We start from the raw sequence: 24072 nt of genomic DNA on the forward strand, positions 1-24072 counted from the left end.
CCCCCCCCCCGGGAGAATAGAATCACAAACCATTACTCTTGCTATGCTGCTAATGAGAGAGACAGATTTAAAAGAAAACATGAGAAAACATCTGCTACAGATAAGAGAGAGATAAAGCAGAGGAGAGAGACTTGTTGATTCACCGTATTATGACTTCTGAGAGACTTATGGCTTCTGAGAGGGTTGTTTATCTTATACCATTCTGTTCATTAAAATTCCTCAGTGGACAGCCGGAGTGGGCTGGTTTGATGGACAAAGCCATTCAAAACTGATTAACACCTGAGACCCCGTGAGTAGGGATAAAAGTGAGGTCTGGGGAGACACCCCTCAGACACACCAGGAGACACACTATTGGACACTGGTTGAGTGTTGGAACCCACGGGAAGGTGTGGGGCATCGGAGACCGAACAAAGAGATCGGTCAGTTAAACTCACAGTGTTATAGCAGGGCCGGTGGGGACTTGTGTGTGTGTCCACTCATGCCAGAGTGACGAGTCCACCACAGAAGAACGGTCTAGCTGAAGGACAGAGGGGTCATAACTGAATGGCCACAACAACAACGAAACAACAGATCAAGAATGTAAAGGAAGGTTTGCCTGCCTGTAGCTGTTACTGCTCGCTCTCTCTCTCTCTCTCTCTCTCTCCAACGATTACAACACAACAACCAATATCTACCTCAGCACGTATGAACTGAACTGAACTTTATACTTTTATATGACAATTCATTATCCCCTAGACATCGATAGAGCTTGTTTATTATTGCTTAGTATTATTCCCACATTTTCAGGTTTACTATTGCTAATGTTTATTATCTATATATTTGCATTATTGATATTGATTTGCTTATTTTACTAATAAACACTTTTGAATATAGTACCACCAGACTCCAATGGATTCTTCTTTCTCTGCTGGTTAGATGCCCAGTTACGGGGTACGTAACACCTGCTTCCTTTATATTCTCAAGGGCTTTGACTGATTACAGCTTCCTAAACCGTACATATGTTGCCTTTCTATTTTTCACTAAATGTACAAGAACTCTCGTCTTTCAAGGTCACCAATGCTTCCCATGTTTTATTTTCACCCACTCAAGGACAATCAATTAGCCTTTAAGATACACTCATCTGTGGACAAGACCTTAATAAAATGCACAGTACTTCATGAGAACAGTAAAGATTCATATTATTTTTATATGGCAGCAATTTTTAAAGCCAAAGTAAAGACAATACGCAATAGAGTAACCAACTCCTGCATTAAATATTTTCAACTTTTGCAAGTTCCTCAGAGAAGCTTATCAAAAACCACACATGTCCCAGGAAATCTATAAACCTGAGGACTGAAAGCAGTTTAGGAAGCAGGGATGTCGGCCATGATAAGATAAAGAGGGAGTATTTAGAACAAGAATAAAACAGAGAAAGAAGAAATTAAAATAATCGTCTTCTTCAAACAAACAACTGGTGGAAATGTGCAAGTCAGTCCAGCAGTGTCCGTGGGAGAGAAGAAAATGGTGTTGTTTCAAGTTGAAGCCCTTCGTCAGGACTGAGAGTGGGAGAAGTGAGATGGTCTCACAGGAGGAACGATGATACAGGAGTCAAAAGTGATTACTGGGCTGAGGAGAGTTGTATGATGATAGACAGCTGCGCCAGGGAAAGGCGTGGAGTGGAGTTAGGAGACAATGGAAGGTGATTAAGATGGAGGCAGAAAAAAAGGAAAATGAGAGGCAGATGGAGCAAGGTGGGAGGAGGGGAGTGTGAGGTCTGGAAACTTCTACAGCAGGTAGATAAGCAGAAATACAAAGGGTCACCAGTGCTGGTATCTGGTGAGAATGGGATCCATTAGTGGGGAGGTGAATGGCAGGTGGTGGACTAGATAGGGGAGAGGGAGCAAGTGTATGGGCCAACTGTGTGTGGATGGAACAAGGATGGTGAAAAGAATATAGATAGATCATGGGGGTGATGGACTGAAGGGGGTGGTGAGGGTTGTTGCATTTGAGGGAAAGGGGACAAAATGGGGAGAACAGAGGAGGATTGGAAGAAGGGGTCGGAATAGATCTACCAGCTTGAACAAGACACATTGGTTCATTGCAGTAACATTTTTGCCAGCTCTTTTTAGAAGAATCAAGCCTGTGCTATTCCTGGCTTTCACCTCGGGGAGATTGAAAAGGACCATGTGGACCTTAAAGTGATTACCATCACAAAGGATTGAATTCCAGAGAGAGTGAGGAGAGTAAAACCTGACCAGTCCCACTGGCTGACTGTCTTTATCCCGGGGAGTTAAAGAAGTGGCTGCAGACCAAATGGGTGCATTTTTATGGTGCCCCAAAATCCCCACAACTCTGGAACAGCCTCAGTAAACTGAAAAGGTAGAAAATGTAACTTTGCATTTAGTAAGACAGAGAGAAATACATTTAAGTAAACTGTAGTCAAACTGACATCAGATTTTGCTACTTGCTCGAATCCAGTCTTCAGGATGTTTTGAAAGAGCTCAAAGTAAATCAGGAACGTCTTTGATTTAAACTTCATTACATTTGATGCGCAGGACAACTGTAATCTGTGGCTTTCATTGCTGTTCCAGTTGGCAGGTGATGATCCAGTGTCTGTGGGAATCATTGTAACACATGGGTTCAGACTGGACCCCCAAAGCAGAGCATTCTCGGCAATGAGCAGGTACAGGGGGGCTACGTATTACCACTGCAGTCAGAAGCTTCCCTCAATAAGAATACACCATCACTAGAATATGTGTCCATAATCAGCATGTTATTGCATTCATATTGAATATTCTTGACTTCAATATTTGTGCATTACGTTATATTCCCGGCATCATTTCCAGAGACTCTCAGCTCACTGCCTTTGGCGTCTGCATTTCTTGTAGACGATCAATGTCAGAGCGAGTGGAATTCCAACAATTACCAAAGGTAGAACGACTAGAATTATCCATGTTAGTAACCCGGGTGAATCTATAAAAAAAATCACAAAGGCGGTGATACAAGACTGACAATTGGAAACAAACACATTAATTATAAAGCTATTGATCATTTTTATAAACAGACACTTCCCCTGCTTTCTCACATTTCCCTCTCAATACTCATGCCTTATATTCATTTCCACATCTTCATGTTCAAAATGGACTTACATCTACGTAATGAATTTCACAAAATCCTACTGTGTTTTACAGCTAATAAATAGAATTTTGAAGAGTATCTGTTGTCAGAAATTCAGAAATCAATATGTATACTAAAAGAACCCAGAAACAAGAAGACCATGATGAGTCTATGGGAGGTAACTATTAACTGGTAATTACAAAACGTTAAACAAATTCAAAGGAAGACATTGGAGTCTGAAATGTGGGTGCAAGTTTGAGTTTACTTCGAAGTGAGGGCTGCACGTGTCACGTGGTAGCACAATGATGTATGCAATTAGTATATTGTTACATATAATCTGTAATTAATTATTTAGATGAACAAGAATACATAAACAATATCTATACAAGATTACTCAAATGTAATTGAAATAATAAATACACAAAACTCCTCCCTGCTTAGTGATAAACTCCAAATCAATATAGAATGCATTCAACTATATACAGAATATACTGTATAATACAGCTACTATATACAGACATCTACAGCATAGTAAATTTTTTGAATTGTCCCATTCAGGCCTGAAGATGCAATTGCTGTAGATGGCTTTCTTACTCTTGTAGAATAAGATATCTACTAACAAGGGAGATATCATTCTGCTTCGCAGGTGAGTCTTGTGGCTGTGAAATCCATCTCAGGTTCCGGGTCCCCTCCGTGGTGATTGTGGGATTTGATTGCGAGACTGCAGGATCCTCCTTCCTCAGTTAGTTCACTGGAGTATTCTCTTACTAATCCTTCTGCTGCTCCTTAAGGATCAGATCTCGCCTCTTTGTTTCCTCATCCACAACATCATCTGACGAATCTTCTGTTTTCGTATTTCAATTGACTCCTTTCTTTTTATCCTTCCCTTCATCCAGCTGGGCTTTGGTCTTTGCATCTACTTTTACAAACAGCTTTTTGTCTACTGCTTGAAATTCATGCAATAACCTTAATGGACACTGTGTAGATTCTTGTTCTTAATACTCACAAAAGCCGAATGCTTGCAACTTAACCTGAAGCTCTTCAAATTCTTTCAGCTTATATCCAAGTGATATTTTGCAATTAACTGCCTGATTAAATATCAGAAGCTTTCTCAGACATGTCGTTGACAAAAACTGTCATAGTTGGACCATAGCTTTCATCACTTTCATGATTCCTCTGAACAGCATGGTCCTTCCATAGTCTAATTTGGCTTCCAACCAGAGGCACAGAAGTTGGCACCAACACCTGTCTGTCCTTTGTTGGATGGTGGTTCATGGTGTTCAGCATGGAGACAGCTGTGGCATCATCCAGTCCCTTTCTCATTTCAGTTTCGGATGGCTTCATTGCATGGAATGTGGCATGAGAACAGTGGATGGATCTCCAATCAAGCTGTAATTGTCTCAGCCAATCACATTCCCACATTGCTGATCCTCTTGTTATTACCACATACAAGTTCAATGTGTCCTGTTGGTTGTTGCATTTCACTGTTATGGATGTCATTCCCACAGGAGTTATCTTTTCTCCAGTATAAGTTCTTAGTTGGATATCTGCAGGCTTCAGTTTAGTATCTTTGAAATAATATTCAAACTCATTTTGCAGAATGACTGAAACAGCTGAGCTAGTGTGAAATTCCATTTAAATGAATTTGCCGCTCCCTCTGGAGTACGCCATATTGTTTGTCTGTTGTTAATTTTCACACTAAATCTCAAGGCTACAGACCCAAGTCACTCTCATTATTATCAGATTTTTCATCAACAACATGCAGATTGGTGTTCTTTTTCAAACTGCAACTTCTCTTTTTAATCTTCGTCTTTCCCCCGTGCAGTCGATTTATTTATGTCTACACAGCAGGCTCTTTGTACGTAATCTACTTTGTTGCATTTTCTGCAAGTTTCTCTTTTAAATCTGGATTTGTTTGATCTGCATGAGCCCCTGCCACAACAGTAACAAAATTTATTGTCCAGGCTGGTTTCTGTTTACATGCTACAAATTTATTCATGCTCACTTTCATTCTTGTCTTCAACTCAGTTTTGTCTGTCTGCTGTTTCCATTGAAACAGCAATTTAAACTGCTCCTCTCAATTCAAGTTGTGCTTCAGTTAGCAGCAGCTTTTGGATGCTTTCTTTTAAGATTCCACAAACTAAATGATCTCTCAGTGCATCATTACCAAACTGACAATACTCAGACAGACAATCCCTCAATTCAGCCACATACGCTGAAAAGGACTCCTTGTCTTTGACTCCACTTGTGAAACATAAAGCATTCTGTAATCAACAGAGGCTTTAGTTCAAAATGTTCCTGCATTACTTTGACAACATCAGCAAAGCTAATTTTGAATGGCTTAGTTGGAGCTTTCAAACTTCAAAGCAAACTGTATGCCTTTCCACCCCATGTACTTAGCAAAATGGGTACTTGTTTCTCATTGCCAATTATATTTGCCTTGATGTTACTGTATGTGTTGGGCCACGTATTTTTGCTCACTGTCTTTTGTCGTAGTTCGAATGTCTCGCTGCACTTTAACAAGTCAATAGCTGCCTCGTGTTCATTTAAAAACCTTGTTGCCCATGTTACGTTTTGTAACTTCAAAACATTGAACTAATTCAAAAGAAGATATTTGAGTCTGAAATGTGGGTCCAGCTTTGGGTTTATTTGCAAGCAAGGCGCACACGTTTGGGACTGATGGGATGAGGAGCCTCTCTCCACAGCTGAGTATCACCACAGGCATGTAACAGGAAATTAGCCTCGTGCGGTTGTTTTCACTGTAACTGGAGTTGGCAACTGTGAGGGAAAAGTGCTGGGATGTTATGGACAGGTCAGAATTGATGAGTTTCTTTTGTGTCTGAAGTCAGCAGTGAGCTTGCAGAACCATTCCCCAGGTATGATTGTCATTCAAACATCCCTGTGAACACAGCCAAATGAAACAGCGTTCCTCTGGGGCCAAGGTGCAAAACACAGCCACATGCAGTGTGTATAATTACGATAGCAGAAAAACATACAATTACAAAAATATAGTAAAAATTGATAACATAGCACAGTGGAGCCATCACCGAGAGCGAGAAAGACCTGAGGCTCGAATGATTTATGCACCGGGCCGAATCGCAAAAGTTGGGTGCACGCTGATTTGAGGCCTAAGCCTAATGTTTGGATGATTTAAGTGACGTCCTGAATCAGAAAGATCAGGTACAGGCTGAATTGAGGTGGCAGTGTTCAGGCCCCAGAGCGTATTGAAGCGATTGAACTTAATGTCTGGGCAAAGGCATGGGGCCAGATTGAAGCGATCAGGGTGTGGTTCAGGCCAGTTCAGATCACTAATCATGAAGTTTACTCGTCTCTGCGCTGAACTAAGGGTCTGTGGACGGACTCTGCGGTCTTTTGCTCAGACTGCTATTTGATTATATTTAAGCACTTTGACAATAAATGAAATTTGAGCTTTTGAGTGTCATAGCCCACTGTTTACTGAAAGCTTGAACTTCAAACTTGGCTATTGATAATTCCTGTAGCTCTATGCTTTCTTCAACACATATCCAGAATTCTTATTTAAACCTTCTGCTTAAAGAATCACTGATATATACCACAAAGACAAAAAAAAAATGGAAATAACTAACAATAGATAACCTCACACTTCACTACCCGGTGGTACCGGTGTGATGTCACTCACCATGGACAGCGAGAGCGGTGGACTGTTCTTTAATAATGATGTTGGAGTGATGGTGAAGTGTCAGCTCGGCCTCGCAGGTGAACTGCTGTCCATTCAGCTCTGCTCCTGGATTCACAGTGTGGTAGATAGTCAGCCCAGTACTGGCTGACCTGTTCACTAATATCTCACTTCCCTTCTTCAGTCTGAGTTGAAGTTCCCCTGAAATGTTAAACACACTGCAGGTAATATTCACCGGAATACCCTCAGTGGTGATCGGGATGTGGATTTCAGGGTTGGAGAAAACTGTAACAACAGAAAACATTCTTAGAAACTTTCTCAAAGCAAGTCCTGCGTTCCCTCTGCCTGACTGGACTAATGTAGCTAAAGCAACTGTACGGTCAGTCTGTAACATCACATCCACCGTCTGTGTGTCATGTGGCTGATAATTATCAAAATCCCCACACAATTCCCAATATCCCAGACAACATTCATCCCTGACCCAGAACACTGGAATTCTGCAAGTTTTAAAACATTTTTCAATTGTCTCACTGCAAATTGCTTCTTTATTTCTTTGCGAGATGTTTGTTTCTTCATTTTGATTGTTCAGTTTCAGCTTTAACTACATAGGAAATTCTGAATGATTTACTTCCTGGTGTAGTTAATAGTATTACTCCTCTGCCACTCCCATGTGGGACGAGTTCACATACTGTACAAACAGAGGGTTTGTTGGGTTTCCTGCATGCTGGTGTCCAACTTCATCTTTCATTACACAGGAAATTCTGACTGATTTACAGTTCTTCCTGGTAATATTGAGAAATATACCCGACATAATCACTACATATAAATGAAATATAATCACTATGTACTAGCTATTTACTACACTATGTAATCACTCCTATGTACTGAATATTACTATGTATTATTTTACTAGACACATTTTGTTATGTATTGTTTTAACTAGATACTTTGTACTCTCTTAGCTGCATACTGTGGCAATTACAGAACACTTGTTTAGCTAGCAGCACTATTAGCTGAAATGTACTCCATGTATTACACTCAGCCTTTGTTTAGTAAGAGATAACGGTGGCGGACAGGATGGTGCGAGCAGGAAATGTAATGTGAGGGAGGTTGTCTGGAAAAATAACCTTGGCCAGGAATAGGGCCCCAATGCGAACTGGAGAGAAATAATGGTGGCGCACTGAGAGCTAGGCAAGAGCAATTGATTAGTTAATGAATAGATGATATGCAACTAAAAATTGATTGGGTATGTTAATAAAACTGAAAATGTAACTGAGATAAGCAATTACTATAAAGAATGCTGTACACCGGAGCTCAGGGGGCTTTCGGTGACAAGTTCATCGATTGCCTCAGCCTTTGTTTGCAAATAAAGGTTTAAACTTCTCGAAGAATTGTCTGCGTCTCCTGGTCATTTCAAGTAACCATGACAGTAACACACACAACATTCAGGAACTCAGCTGATCAGGCAGCATCTTTGGAGAGGAAGTGACTTTTTGGGTCAAGACTGGAGAGGAAATGGGGGAAAATCAGAATAAGAAGGTAGAGGGAGGGGGAAAGGAGTAAAAGCTGGAAGGTGATAGATGAAGCCAAGTGAGAAGTTAGGTGGGGATGAAGTCTTGGAGTTGCTAGGTGGGAAAGTTTAAGGTTTGAAGAAGGAGGAATCTGATAGGAGTGGAAAGTGGATAAAGGGGAAGGAGGAAGGGTGTATACAGGGAGGTGACTGCAGGTGAGGAAGAGAAGGGGTATGAGATGGATCCAGAAGGGGAAATGGAAAAGGGGAGGGGAAATAAATTACTGGAAGTTGGAGATACCGATGATCATGCCATCAGGTTGTAGGCTACCTGAAAGGACCACCAGGAGTTGCTTCTCCAACCCGAGTGTGGCCTTGCGGGAGAATCTGGGAGTTGGAGCATCAAACCGAAAACATACCTTCTTGCACCGACTGCACCATGCAAAGTTCGTCCCTTCCCTCCGGTTTATGGAAAGGTTATGCTGGGACAGCCAAGGGTGGCTGATGATCAGGAATAATGTGAGGAGACTCAATGATACAGAAACTAGTGTCCTCTGCATGATCCTCTAACCTCATTCGCAAGACCAATGCCAGCTAACAACAGGCTTCAATAGGTACATTTAGTGTCAGAGAAAGGTATACAATAAATTATTTTTCTTCTCAAACATCACAAAATGCTCCAGGAACTCAGCAAGCTGGGCAGCTTCTAGGAAAAAGAGTAAACAGTTGACCTCTTGGGCTGAGACCCTTCATCAGGACCGAAGAAAAGAAGATGAGAAGTCAGAGTAAGAAGGTGTGGGGCAGAGGAAGAAATACAAGGTAGTGGGTGATAGGTGAAACCAGGAGCGGGGTGAGTGGTGAGGTGAAGAGCCGGGAAGCTTGAGAAAGGGGAATCTGAGAGGAGAGGACAGTAGGTCATAGAAGTAAGGGAAGGGGGGAAGTACCAGAGGGAGGTGACGGGCAGGTAAGGTGATAAGGCGAGAGAGGGAAAAGGGGATGGGGAATGGTGAAGGAAGGGGGCATTACCGAAAGTTTGACAAATCAATGTTCTTACCTTCAGGTTGGAGGCTACCCAGACGGAACGCAAGGTGTTGCTCCTCCAACCTGAGTGTGGCCTCATCGTGACGGTAGAGGGGGCCATGGACTGACATGTCGGAACGGGAATGGGAAGTGGAATTGAAATGTGTGGCCTCTGGGAGATCCCACACTTTCTGGCGGACAGAGTGTAGGTGCTCGGCGAAGTAGTTTCCCAAACCATGTTGCGTCTCACCGATACACAGGAGACACGCCAGGGGAACCGGACACAGTAGATGACCCAACAGACTCATAGGTGAAGTGTCGCCTCACCTGGAAGGAGTGAGGGAGGCGGTGTAGGGGCAGGTGGAGCACTTGTTGCCTTGTTCTGCTTGCAAGGACAAGCGCCAGGAGGGAGATCAGTTGGGAGGGATGAATGGACAAGGGAGTTATGTAGGGAGTGATACCTGTGGAAAGCAGACAGTGTGTGGGGGGGGGCAGGATCCCATTGGAAATGGCGGACATTACAGGGAATTATGTGCTGAACGTGAAGGCTTGTGGGGTGGTAGGTGAAGATAAAAGGAATCCTATCCCTGGTGGGGTGGCAGGAAAGTTGCACGAGGGCAGACGTACGTGAAATAGAAGAGATGTGGTTGAGGGCAGCATTGATGGTGGAGGAAGGGAAGCCCCTTTCTTTGAAGGGGGACACTTCCTTCGAGTGGAATGAAAAGCCTCATCCTGAGAGCAGATGTCATGGAACTGAGAGAAGGGGATGGCAGTTTTTCAAGGAACAGGATGGGAAGAGGTTTTGTCCAGGTAGCTGTGAGAATCAGTGGACTTATAAAAGGCATTGGCAGATAAGCTGTCTCCAGAGGTAGAGACAGGTAAAGAAAGGGGAGGGAGGTGTCAGAAATAGATCAGGTAAATTTGACGGCAGGGTGGAAATTGGAGGCAAAGTTGATGTGCTCCACAGGGGTGCAGGAATTAGCACCAATGCAGTCATCGATGGAGCATAGGAAAAGTGGGAGAGTGATACCAGTGCAGGCTTGGAATATAGACTGTTCCATGTAGCAGGAACCCATATGAGTGCCCATTGCTACACCTTTGGTCTGAAGGAGCTGAAGGAGAAATTATTGAGATTGAGGACCAGTTCTGCCAGACGGAGGAGAGTGGCGGTGGAGGAGAACTGGTTGGGTCTGGTGTCCAGAAAGAATTGGGGAGGGCTTCCTGGTGGGGGGACTGGACACCTAGAGTGAAAATAAGATGATCAGATCCAGGGAACTTGAAGACATTGAAAAGATCAAGAGTGTGTGAAGTGTCATGGAAGTCTGCTGCCGGATCTGCCCGGAATCAAACGGAAGGCTGTCCAGGACAGTAGCGGGCAGGGGCTAGCTCAACTCCTAAGTGGTACGTTGAGCCAACGGGAAGTCCCCAAATCCAGGAAATGACCAGCTGCCCCTGGGCCCAAAAAGAATTTTCCTTTCGTGGATTCTTTCCCCAGGAGATTGCAGCCTTCAGCGTGACACTGAAACCCGTGGGGTCGGGAGTAGTGGCTGCAACCATCACAGTCCACCCAACACCGAACTTAACAGTTCTCCTGTCTGCTGCAGCTTCGGACATTCGGCCCAGAGGTGACCTGCTTCCCCGCAGTAATATCAGCAACCTCAACTCTAACGCTGGAACCTCTCATCGACGGAGAGTCTTGTGTGGCAGGTTTGCGTGGGTTGACAGGATCCTGAGCAGGAGATGGACTAGTCATTGTCAGAGGTCGGGATGTGGAACTGTGACGTGTTGAGGCTGGGCTCAGACTCCTCTCCGACCTTTTGAGGCAGTCCTACTCTCGCTCTGCCAAGCGATTATCAAGGCGATGGACTGATCAATCAGAACCTCTAAGTCCTCTACCAGCCTCCCCAAGCCAAGTGCGTCCTTTAGTTCACTTGGGCGGCTGTGGCGGTAGAGAGTGACCAAGGCCGCTCTTGGACCAAAGTCCAAAACTCAATGGCGTAGTCAGCTGCTGATCGACTACCCTGACACACCTTCACCAGACGGTCCGATCTCTGCTTGCTTCAGCGGGATGAGGGAACGCCCCCCTCATTGCATCCATGAATTCCTCCAAATCCGAGGAAATCTCCAACCTTCGCTCAGGCGAGGCTCCTCCCAGTCAGGACGGAGATCATTAAAGCCACCTTTCTGCTCTCCAAAGGGTAGTGTCATGGCTGGCGGTTGAACACCAATGAGCATTGAGTAAAGAAGCCGCGGCAAGAGACCAGGTCATTACCGAATCTCTCTGGGGCCGGCAGTTGTACTGGCACCGCAGAGCGACCGACAGCCTCACCTGAGTGACTCTGGCGTTCTCCCTATGATAGTTAGCACATGAAGGCCTGGAGGTGGTGTATCTCCAGGCTCTGTCTTGACATTTCCTTCCTGTGGCTGGCCACAGCTGACAAAAGGCACCAATACCCCAGTGGATCTATGTTGGCTCAGTCGTACCACGACGAGACCCCTAGGCAAGGATAGTAAGGGTACAAGTGTTGGAGTATTTGAGACAGGATACGAGACAGAGAGGAAGGCAGGGTTCTAAACTAAACGCAAGATGAGGATGCAAAATCGATCTGACAATTGAGCACAGAACCTTCTTAACGGCAGTTGGCAGTCCAACTTAAAGGTGCATTACTGCCACCAACTGGACTGGAGTGGTGTAGAGAGTTGGGAAATAAAACCCCTACTAGTTTGTTATCAACTGAAAACCAAATCACCCCAAAATGCCCTAAAGATTTTAAATAATGTTTTTTTCACAATGTTGTTTCCTGGATTGCCTGGATTGGAGAGCATGTCTTACGAGAATAGGTGGAGTGAATTTGACCTTTTCCCCTTGGAGCGATGGAGGATGAGATGTGACCTGAGAGAGATGTATAAGATGGTGAGAGGAATTGATCGTGTGAATAACCAGAGGTTTTTTCCCAGGGTTGAAATGGTTAACATGAGGAGGCATAGTTTTAACGTCCCTGGAAGTAAGAACAGAGGGGATGTCAGAGGTAAGTTTTTCACACAGAGAGTGATTGGTGCGTGGAATGCACTGCTGGCGGTGGTGGTAGAGATGGATACATTAGGTTCTTATAAGAGATTCCTAGATAGATACATGGGGCCTGGAAAAATAGAGGGCTATTCGGTGGGAAAATTGTAGGTAATTTCTAGAGTAGGTTACATGATTGGCACAACACAGTGGGCTGAAGGGGCTGAAAATGTGCTGTAGATTTCTATGTTCTATATTCTGTGTAAATGGTTAGAGATTTTTTGTGTAGCACCCCAAGAATACCCACATAGAAACCCAAGGCTATTTAATGCCCCTCTACATTTGTCAATTATCTTATTGATATGGTACTTCCACATCAGCTTATAATCAGACACAGGCCAAAAAATCTTACCATTGACACTTCAAGTGTTTGACCATATACTCTCAAATTAAGTGCAGGTCTATTAAACCTCTTTGAAAGACATTTAACGTGTTTTAGCTACTGAAAGCTTTAAAACTTCATCTATTTTACTCACTACTCAACCTTTTTAATTGCAAATTACCTCCTATATGCAGTCAAATTGAAATTTCTACCTCTGATCCATAATGCTCCATCATCTGCAAAAAGTGATTGACCCACCCCAGTATCTATCTCAGAGAAAATATCATTAATTATAATATTAAAACAATAAAGGGCTATAAATGCTGCCCTGTGGGGTTCCATTCTCCATCTCATAGAACCTGAATATACTTCCCCTGCCTTTACCTGCATAGACAAACCAAATAAAAAAATCAGAAGAATTTTGGAATTATGGAATCCTCTCACTCCGAATTTCCATAATTTAATTAAAAGATCCTCTTCCCATAACATATCATTTGCGTTGTCCTCAGCAAAAAATACTGCTAATACAACTTTTATTTACCTGTGCTTTCCAAATATCATCTTTTAAACATAAAACTGAATCCAAGGTCATTCTACCCTTCCAAAATCTGTTCTGATAAAACATTATATCACCTCATTTTTTCCAAAATATACTTCAACTGCTCTATTATTGTGTGTTCCATAAGTTTACACAAGTGAGACTTTAATGGTATTGGGCTATAACTAGAAGGATCTGATTGGGGTTTCCCAGGTTTTAGAATATGCACTACTATTGCCATTTTCCATGAGGAGGGAAGATGGCCTAAAGTCCAAATAAGATTAAAACATTGTCATATTACCTCAAGAGTTGTTGGTCATATATTTAAACATATAATAACATATATCATCCTTTCCTGGAGCCATCTGATCTGCACTATTAATAGATTTCTTAAATTCACACACAGAAAATCTACATCACCAATACTATCATTGCTATAGCTGGCTTCCAACATATGCTTTCCAACAAATCAATTGAAAGCTTTCCAGAAGGGTTGTAAAAATTTGCTGTTTTAATGCCCCTACCTGTTGAATCAGATACTTCAATTACATCCACAAACCTATGTCCTATCCCTTTCCTTATAAAACTTGCAACACCACCCTCTATACAATCTAATTTATCACACCTAACTACAATATAATCCTGCAAGGAAAAACTTAAATGTGGTAACAACCAGGTTTCCTGAATACATACCACATCAGGTGGATTTGATAAATCAGAAATAATCTTCTCAAAGTCTTGATCATTAGAAATTAGGCTTCTCACATTCTACTGCAATATTCTTATACCGATTATGTACCTTCACAAGGAGACTGAAATACGGATACCTCACCCATCAGAGCTTCATTTACGGCATCTATACCCAGATACTTTTCAGCAGCTTTCATAATAATTTTAATTTTCTCAGTACAACTAGATGTCTGAGCATAACAATTCACCAAATCCGTTATGAACATCACATACTTCATTTTATCAACTATGAAGTATCTTTAGCAAGACAAGTATGATACCGACATATAGCTGTTGATTTCACATTCTGTCTGACTGGTAATACTTTATCAATGTTCAGTTTAACTTTTGGCAAGGCCTCTGCATAAGACACACTTTACTGTACTTTAACCTGTTGAACTTCAGCTGCCTTCACTTCCTCTCTAAGCTCCACTACGTTCTCCTCCACAATTACAACATTTAACCTTAACGCCTTCACAATTTCCATACTTATGTTCTGCACCACACTTACTACATCTTAGTTTCCCTTGACATTCTGCCACAACACGCCCAAACATCTGACATTTGTAACATCTAAGCAGGGGTGGAATATTACCTTGAACATTATAACTAACATACTCCAAACTAACTATCAGGGAGATTCACTTTATCAAAACATATCAATATAGATAAACTATCCATCCTTTCCCTATTTCCGACTACTTGCAATCTCTTTACCTCCTTCACCTTGCCTTGCAATAAATGAGGTTTAGCCTCTTCTATCGAAGTTTCCACAGGAACACCCTTTATAACACCCCTATACCTCTATTTTCATTTGGTCACATAGACATAATCTTTTTGCCAAGTAAAGTCTTTAATCATAATGTCTTCTCATACTGCTTTATTGCCCTTACAAATGATTAACACATTCCCTCCTCTTAAAGTACAAACACAATCTATATTCCCTATAGCCAATTTTAATTCTGAAATTAATTTAATGGGATTGATCAATGAAAGCTGTTTCAGGTCAAATTTAACCAGTATCTTGAAATCTTCTTTCCTTTTTTTTCCAAAATACCCTGCTTTTCCTCTCCGTCACTTGAAATCATTCTAATACTATGTTTCTTTTTCCATTTTCCAGATCTAGATTCCACTTCATTCCAACCTCCTTCCACCAACCCCCCACTCACCCAAACCTTCTATTTGTGGTTTCTTTTCCAGATCCTCCCCCCTTACCTGAGCCTACACTATTTCCCAACAACCTCACACTATCCACAGCCAGCGCCGCTTTCCACAACCTCCACTCCTCCGAGCCAAGCCCTCTCCAACCAAAAGTATATCCGAGCCCACCAAACCTGAGCAGAGAACTCCAATTCAGGTTATCCTTAAATATTAAATACTGGAGCCAAAACAGGGCTGCCAATTATCAGGGCAGCCTGAATCTTCAAAGGGACCACACCAGCTATCCATATTCCGGACAGCTAGAGCGTCTAAACCCCGGAAGTTGATGCAATTGGGTGCATGTCCTAACACCTGCAGCCTTATGTTTATATCCCTTGATCACCATTTTACAATTAAGAACTAATAATTTCACTGGGAAATGGCCCCATTGACTTCTGATGTTTTGTGACTCGGGCTACCAGTTCAATCAACAGAGACAAAATCGCTTGAGGAAACACCACTGACGAACAACAGGAAACTGAGTTCTGGTCCTTGTGTGAGTGCAGTGAATGTACTCACCATAAACCTCGATGGAAATGCTATTGTTCTTCGGTGGAATTGATGGATAATCCTCAAAATCTGCCGTGCAGGAGACTTCAGTCAGACCGGTCTCTCGTGGTGTCCATGTAGTTGTTGTCCTGACTGTGCTGGAATTTGACTGAGTTGTTACTGAATTCTGTTGTTCACCGTCCCAAAACCATCATACTCTCATCTTCGCAGCTGGATAGACATTTGGGACCTCACATGTTAATGAGACCTCCTGATTCACTTCTACAGGGTCTCTGCCGAGGATCCTCGGAAGCTCTGGAAAGGCTGCAAGACACACAAGAAATTCACTGCAGTTCAGTTTGCAGTGGTAAATACAGATGGACGGAGCTGGAGGCTGGCCAGGTCACACATCTGGGAGTCCTTTATACCTAATCCACCACTTAAGTCACGTGCTTCATTCTTCAGGATGTTTTCCCTAATTTTCAGTTTCTCACTCTGTCTGGTGCTCCAACCACAAGCTGTACATCATCATGTACTCATGAATCAATCTCAATGTAACCTTAACTTGAATCTTGTTTTCGCATCACAGATGAGATTTAAATTTCCTCTTTCAGTCCTCAAGCCAACTTTTACTCCTTAGTCCAAATGAGCCAAATATTCCATGAGCCGCTTTCACTCACCTCACTTCAATGTGGAACTATGTCAAACACAGTGTGAAAATCCTCAACAGGATATCACTCAATTTCATCAATCCCCGTTATTACTTCATCAAATAACTCAGTCTCATCTACAAACCCTGTTGGTTATTTTATAAACTCAACTGTCTTCGTGCCCCTTTAGGTATTCCCATATTAATGTTTCCACCATATTCCCCATCACTGCCACTATAGCGATGGACCAGCAGCTTCTGATGACCTCCTTATGACCTTTTTGACACTTTCCACCTCCCTGCACCTTCCCAATTCGGGGAGGATTGGGAGATTATGTCAAGTCCTTCCACACTCTCCATCATTCTCTATCTTCTCTGCACCAGGTGAGTTACAAACTTCGAGCATGGTTATCTTACTAATAACTTCCCATTCATATTTACCCATCCATTCTCATACTTCACTCTGCTTTCTCTGAGTGTTGGCATCATATTCCCCCTTGGTAAAGAGTGAACAAAGTATTCATTCCGTATTCCATTTTCCATTCCCTCTGCCTGTAGGCACAGATCACTTTCATGATTTCTGATTGATTCCAGTCCACCTTCACCACCCACATACGATTTACACATCTGCAGAGTTTTCAATTCCTTTATTGTGTTAACTGTTGCATCTCGTTTTCTGCACCTACAAGAAGTCTCAATCTTACTTCCTCCTTTGGAGTAGCCAGTTCATGACTACAACCTCCATAAAGATCACTCTTGGCTGCACTTTACTAAAATAGTACTGTATTTATTGTCAACAGAATCTTTCAGTTCAAACTATTCCCAAAAGCAGATGTAAATTTATTGTTAAAATGGAACTCACAGGAAGTTTGCAGAGTCACAGATGCATTTGTGATTTGTTTGGTCGTGTTAGAGTCCAAGATCAACTCTGCCAAGCACGTGTACACCATTCCATCATCTGAAATACTTGCATTGAAATGAAGGATATTCTTCAATGGACCACCTTCTGGGAATCCTGGGTCCTCTGTGGAAATACATTCTACAACCTCCCTCCCTCTGAGCCAGGTGAGTACGAGTTTGTTCTTTGGATAGACCTTCAGGCCGGTGCACTCCAGCTGATATGGTTTGTTAACTTCCAGCACTTCAGGAAGTGGAACAACATTTAAGTTTTGATCTGTCAAAGGAGAATCATGATTGGCAGTAGACACTGGAAAATTCTAAATCAAAAATCAACTCAACAACCAGTGTGCTGTGGATCTTCCCACCCTGTGACTTTCCCAGTCTGATGAATCTCTTTAGTCTGCAACAAAAGAAAACCATTCATCTGTCACAGCAAACTATGATTCTGTCACCGTGAGACTCAGCTCTGAATATCCGTTAACCCGCTAATCCTGTGAATCAGCGCATTGGTCCAACACTATGGACTGTGAAACAGCAACACACGTTTCCTGACCTGAGACTCTCTACAGAATTTCTGTAAAATTGTCTCTGTTCAATATCAATTCCTGAACATGTCCCAGACTGTGAACTCATTGTGGGTGAGTGAAGTGTAGATCCATTTCCCAGCAGGCAGTGCTCTACCTCACGTGGTACACAACAGCATTGTTCTGTGTAATGTTTTCAAGTGATACATCATCTTATGTTGCTGCCTTTCATCCTGTTATACTCTGTTCTGGGATGTATTTAGAACAAGAGATATCAGTTACTGTATACTGGGACCACCCGTTTGACCTCCTTCACGGCATTTAGATCCATAGATTACAGTACAGGGCACTGTGAAATACCATGTCTGGACACTGGGAAGTTGGTCTGTAATCCACTTATCACCATGATTTCTGTTGGGATTTTTCCCTGGTTTATATTCCATAATCATCGTTGGGTTGTTACACGTTGTACTGCAGGTCACCTCCAGGGACTGTCCAAATTCCATTGCTGGGGGGTTTGTTTTGACGGAAATCTCAAATCCATTCAGTTTACCTGCCAGAGACACACAGGGAAATGGAATCTGTTCAGTGAAGTGTTGTGTGCAGTTCAGTCTCAGCTAAGAATGGATATACTTGCAGTTCAGACAGTGAGGGGACGGTTCACCAGACTGATTCCGGGGGATGGCAGGACTGAGATATGAAGGGAGATTGAGTCAATGTGGCCCAGTTACATGAAGGTTTTGAAGATTTAGTGAAGATTGTATCAAATGTATGGCGTTTTGTCCGATCTCAAGAGTTTGAATGCAGAGGGTATTCTTTCTCCGGCTGAGGAGAGTAAACAAGGGATTGCAAATTCTGAATGCAGAGGCATGTGTGGAGAAAAATCTTCACACAGTCATAGTGAAGGGCACCTATTCTATGTATGCAGTTAGTTTCCTGTCTATTTCCACATAATATAAACAATTGTCAACATAATTTTGGCCCTTGTGTGCTCAAACAAAAGGAATATTTTCAGTCATTTTCTTTTTTTATGGGAGTATGTTTTCTCTCTCATCACTTTGGGCGCTGGACAGTCTTTTTAAACAGATTCCTTTGGGTTTCCATGTTTTGTGGCTGCCTGTTAGGAGATGAATCTCAAGGTTGTATAGTGTGTACATCCTTTGATAATACATGTACTTTGAATCTTTGAATAAAGACATTAAACGTCACTCTGTTCTAACATGGGTGATTCTGATTTGACTCCTCCCTAAGATCTGAATTGCAGAGACGGGCCAAATTGCAGTTTCAGGATGGAGGGATCGAGCTGCGGAGAAAAAATTTCAGACACATTTAGGAAAAGGTCAAGTCACTAAATATATTTAAGAAGGGCAAGGTAGAAATTGAGACATCAGTGACACATAGAGTTATTTAGAGAACACAGGACACCTGTTGTTCAACACTCTAGATTGAAGATTTTTTAATATCATTTCCTGCGCACAAGTGTAAAGGGGAACAAAGTAATTGTTAGTCAGGATCTAATGCAGCTACAGAAACACAAGAGATAAAAACACAATAATAATTAAAACACAATAAATCTAAATACATAAGATAGCTTACTGAATATACGTCCATTGACTGTATGCCCATAAAGTGACGCAGAAGGTGACTGACAAAGAGGCGGTGGAATTACTGGGTGGAGGTATTGATCAGGGAAAGTATCTGTTTTTTGAGTCTGGTGGTCCTGGTATGGATGCTACGTAGCCTCCTCCCTGATGGGAGTGGGACAAACAGTCCATGAGCAGGGTGGGTGGTATCCTTCAAGATGTTACTGGCCCTTTTCCGGCACCTAGGCTGGTGCGGCCGGTGTAATGGACAACCCTGACTCTGTTGTAGGGCCTTCCTGTCCGTCACGGTACAGTTTCTGTACTATGTGGTGATACAGTTTGACAGGATGCTCTCCACTGCGCATCTGCAGAATGCCATTGGTATGGATGTACAAAGCTCAACTCTCTTCCACCTCCTCAGAAAGTAGAAGGTGTTGATGAGCGTTTGTGACGGTGGAGGATGTGTTGTGGGACCACGAGAGGTTACGAGTGATGAACACTCCCAGGAGTTTGAAACTGATCGCAGTTTCCATCGCTGTGCCGCTGATGTAATAAAGGGTGTGAGTTCTCCTGAAGTCCATAACCATCTCCTTTGTCTTGTTGACATTAAGGACCAGTTTATTTTCCTAACACCAGTCCCTGAGCTCTTCGACCTCCTTTCTGTAGGTCATCTCATCGTTGTTGGTGATGAATCCCACCACTGTTGTGTCATCGGTGAACTTGACAATGTGATTGCTGGGGTGTTTGGCCGTGCAGTCATGTGTGAGCAGAGAGTACAGCAATGGGCTCCCCTGGGGGTGGGTGGGTGGGGTGGTGATCAGCTGTGTTGAGAATGATGGGGAGAGAGGAGCGGGTGTGCATCTGGACTCTCTGATATCTGTTAGGAAACCCAACACACAGTTGCACATTAGTGTATTTAGACAGAGATTTGTTCACCAAGGTCTGGTGAACTCTGATTTCTATTTCCACACAATATAAATGTCTGGCTGTATAAGCCCCCCCTCCCCGTTCACGTTGAAACAGAAGAAATAAATACATAAATAGGCCGTGTTGTATCTGGGATCATTTGAATCTTGGCGGCATACGCTCGGACGGGGAGTCGGAATGGATCATCAAGAGGCACTTGGTCTGTAACATATCAGCCCGTGTCCGGTCCTCAATACTGAACATGGGAGGAGAGAGCAATAACCCTGAAACAAAATGTCACGCTTCCGACATCACGGGCAAAATGATGTGTAAAATTCAATAAATATGATATTGTTTGAAAGCCGGTCCGTGAATTGTGCAAGTGTTTACTCGGTGCCCATTTCCCCATTTATTTCTCTCTCTAGCCACTCCGCAGTTGAAGCACAAATCAATGTGAAATTTCTCTTTTTTGTTCTGAGAAGCCAAAGACGAGGAAGGAGAACGAGGAACGAGATAAAGCGCACGTTGTGAAAATGCAGTTACTTATCCGAGAATATCGGCAGATGCTGGGAATTCAAGCAACACAGACAACATGCTGGAGGAGCTCAGCAAGTGAGTCAGCATCTATAGAAAAGAGTAAAAAGTCGACGTTTCGGGCCGAGACCCTTCATCAGGACCTGTATTTTGTGTGTGGCACAGATACCAAGTACAGTTATCGGATTCTGTGTAGTCCGCGTAAATACGTTGTATATTGAATGTTTTAAAATCACTTTACCTACCTGTTACGATAAAGAGTAAATGAAAACGAAAATTGATTCGCTCAGTGAAATCGGCCTGAAATCACTAGCTTTGGAAATCGCCGGCGGATTACGTTGTTTTGCCTAAACCCTCAGACTTTGATCAACGCCAGAAAGTTCCCGAAGAGAAATCAATTTCTCACGACTGAATATGAGCGCCTCTTCGGTTTCAGTGAGGACACGAAGCTTGAGGAAGTTCGGTCAAGCGATAATATGCGGAAATGCCTGGAGCTGACTTTTTTTTTTACAAACACCTGCAGCTCTCCAGCTCACACTCACACTGTGGTTGTTAAAGTTCTATGAACTCGGACAATTCCCACAAAGTCTTCAACTTTCTTCCGACACCTCAGCTCTCAGACTCTCCCAAATCATCGGCGCCGCTTCAGTTTGTCGGGGAGTTTTCCTCCCGCTTGTCCTCTCCATCCCCGTCACTGAATCGAGTCCAGCCCAAAGGCAGAAGCCAACTGAGCTGACACAATGCGTGGTCTGATCCACTCATTCCCCGAACCCTTCCCGCAATGAGTGGGTGTTCGTGCCGGTTCCATAGGACCATAAGACATAGGAACAGAATTAGACCATTCGGCCCATCGACTCAGCTCCGACATTTCATCATGGCTAATGAATTTCCCTCTCACTCCCAGTCTCTTGCCTTCTCCCCGTGACTCATCAACAACCTATCTATCTCTGCCTTAACTTTGCCCAATCACTTCGCTTCCATCGTCGCCTGTGCAAAGAATTATACAGATTCACCACTCTCTGGCTAAAGAAATTCTTCCTCATCTCCGTTCTAAATGGACGCCCCTCTTCTGAGGCTGTATTAGAACCATAGAACCATAGAACATTACAGCACAGAAACAGGCCTTTTGGCCCTTCTTGGCTGTGCTGAACCGTTTTTCTGCCTAGTCCTATTGACTACACACTCCATCTCTTCAGTTCCACTTTATTTATTGATTTTATATACTTTCAGAGTTACAGCATGAAACAGGCCCATCCAGATCAATGAGTCACACCACCCAGAAAGCCACTTTTTTAACACGAACCTAATCCCAGGATAGTGTTAAATAACCAATTAACCTACTGTCTGGTATGTCGTTGGACTGTGTTGGGAATCTGGAGCATCTGGAGGAAACCAAAACAGTGACAAGGAGAACAGGTAGTGCTGGAATTGAACTCCAAAGTCTAACACCTGAAGCTGTAATAGTGTCATGCTAACTTCTACACTTGTTGGCCCATTCTCTCCTTACAGGTAATACACTCCAATCCAGGCATCATGTTGGTGAACCTGTTCTGTGCCCTCTCCAAAGCCTCCACATCCTTCCTATAAGGTGGAAACTAGAAATGCACACAATATTCCAAATGTGGCCAAAGTAAAGTTTAATACAGCTGTAATGTGATTTCCCAATCTTTATACTGAATGCCCTAAACATTGGTAGCAACAGGAGAATCTCGAGGTGTTTTACAGGTGTATTGGAAGCAAGATGGTAGCAGTCAAAAAGATATGTGCAATCATAGACAATGGAGGGCATTTGGTCACAAAGGCAGGAGAAATGGATGAAGTCCACAATGAGAACTATTCATTGGTGTTTACCAGAGAGAAGATCATAGATGATGGTAAGATTAATGGGGAATATGTTGATTTGGTAAAGGATAGACTTATTAGCCATGTTCTGCCTGGCTTTCTCATGGGGAGGTCCACTCTCACAAGCTTGACTGGATTTTTTGAGGGAGTGATGCAGATAATTTGTGATGGTTCTCGAAATGTCCTCTATCATCCAGAATTGGACCTACACTTTTGATTTACAATGCACCTATAAAGTACCTTGAGATTCTCCTTAATCCTACTTGGCAAGGACATTTCTTGGCCCTTTGTAATTCTCCAAATTTGTGGTCAAATTTCTTTCCTACTTCCTTTATTTTCTCAAGGGCTTTGTCTGATTTCAGCTTTCTAAACTTTACTTATGCTCTCTATTTTTCACTGTACATTTATTAACTCTTGTCACTCAAGCTCACCAATGCTTCCCATGTTTTACATTTCACCCATACAAGGTCATGCACGCCCTGAACTCTAATCAATTGGCCTATTAAACACACTCATCTCTGGACAGGACCTTAATAAAATATACAGAACTTCATGAGAACAGGAAAATATTCACATTATTTTTATATGTCAGAATTTTTTTACTGTAACAGTAAAGACAATACATAATATAGAGTAACCAACTTCTGCATCAAATATTTTCAACTTTTGCAAGTTCCTCAGAGAAGCTTCTCAAAAAGCACAGATGTCCCAAGAATCTATAAGCCTGAGGACTGGAAGCAGCTTAGGAAGCAGGAATATTGACCAAGATAAGATAAAGAGGGAGTAGTTAGAACAAGAATAAAAAGAGAAAGAAGAAAGTAAAATAATAACAGCCTGCATCAGACATTCAACCAGCAGAAAGCTGCAGGGTGTTCAAGCAGCGTCAGTGGGAGAAAAGGGAATGGTGTTGCTTTGAGTGAAGCCCTTCATCGGGTCAGAGTGGGAGGAGTGAGATGCTCCCTCAGGAGGAGTGATGAGACAGACCAAAGTGATTAGTGAGCTGACAAGGTGGAAGATGATAGACAGCTACACCAGGTCGAGGAGGGAAAAGATTGGAGTGGAGTTAGGAGACAATGGCAGGTGAATTGGATGGAGGCAGAAAAAGAGAGGGGTCAAATTGAGGGGCAGGTGGAGCAAGGTGGGAGGAGGGGATTGTGGAGACAGGTACAGAAGGTAGATAAGCAAGAACACAAAGGGCCACCAGTACTGGTGTCTTATAAGCAAGGAGTTGAGATTTGGATCTATTAGTGGGGAGGTGAATGGCAGATAGAGGACCAGATAAGGAAGAGAGGCTGAGTCTGTGGGCCAACTGTATGTGGATGGAACAAGGATGGTGAAGGGAATATAGATAGATCATGGGGGTTGATGGAAAGGGTGGGGGAAGGGTTACTGCATTTGAGGGATTCGAAGGGGAGGGGTGAGGATTCAATGGTTTAATGGTTCCATTTAATATCAGAGAACGTTTACACCATACAACCTGAAATTCTTACTCTTCACAGACATCCTTG

At 42.8% G+C, this 24072-nt stretch overlaps 1 long non-coding RNA gene across 2 annotated transcripts; it reads right to left on the reverse strand.

The window, feature by feature from the left end:
• Positions 1 to 1161: 1161 nt before the first annotated feature.
• On the reverse strand, positions 1162 to 21287 carry LOC140740267 (uncharacterized). Of its 2 annotated transcripts, none has more exons than XR_012101818.1 (4): positions 20968 to 21287; positions 15657 to 15950; positions 6755 to 7036; positions 1162 to 2952 (listed from the first exon to the last, which is right to left on the reverse strand). It is a non-coding gene; the product is annotated as an uncharacterized lncRNA (long non-coding RNA). The 2 variants fall into 2 exon arrangements; XR_012101817.1 differs by lacking the exon at positions 20968 to 21287 and adding an exon at positions 17138 to 17549.
• Positions 21288 to 24072: the final 2785 nt, after the last annotated feature.

This window comes from Hemitrygon akajei, chromosome 16, assembly GCF_048418815.1.
Source record: "Hemitrygon akajei chromosome 16, sHemAka1.3, whole genome shotgun sequence".
NCBI lineage: Eukaryota > Metazoa > Chordata > Chondrichthyes > Myliobatiformes > Dasyatidae > Hemitrygon > Hemitrygon akajei.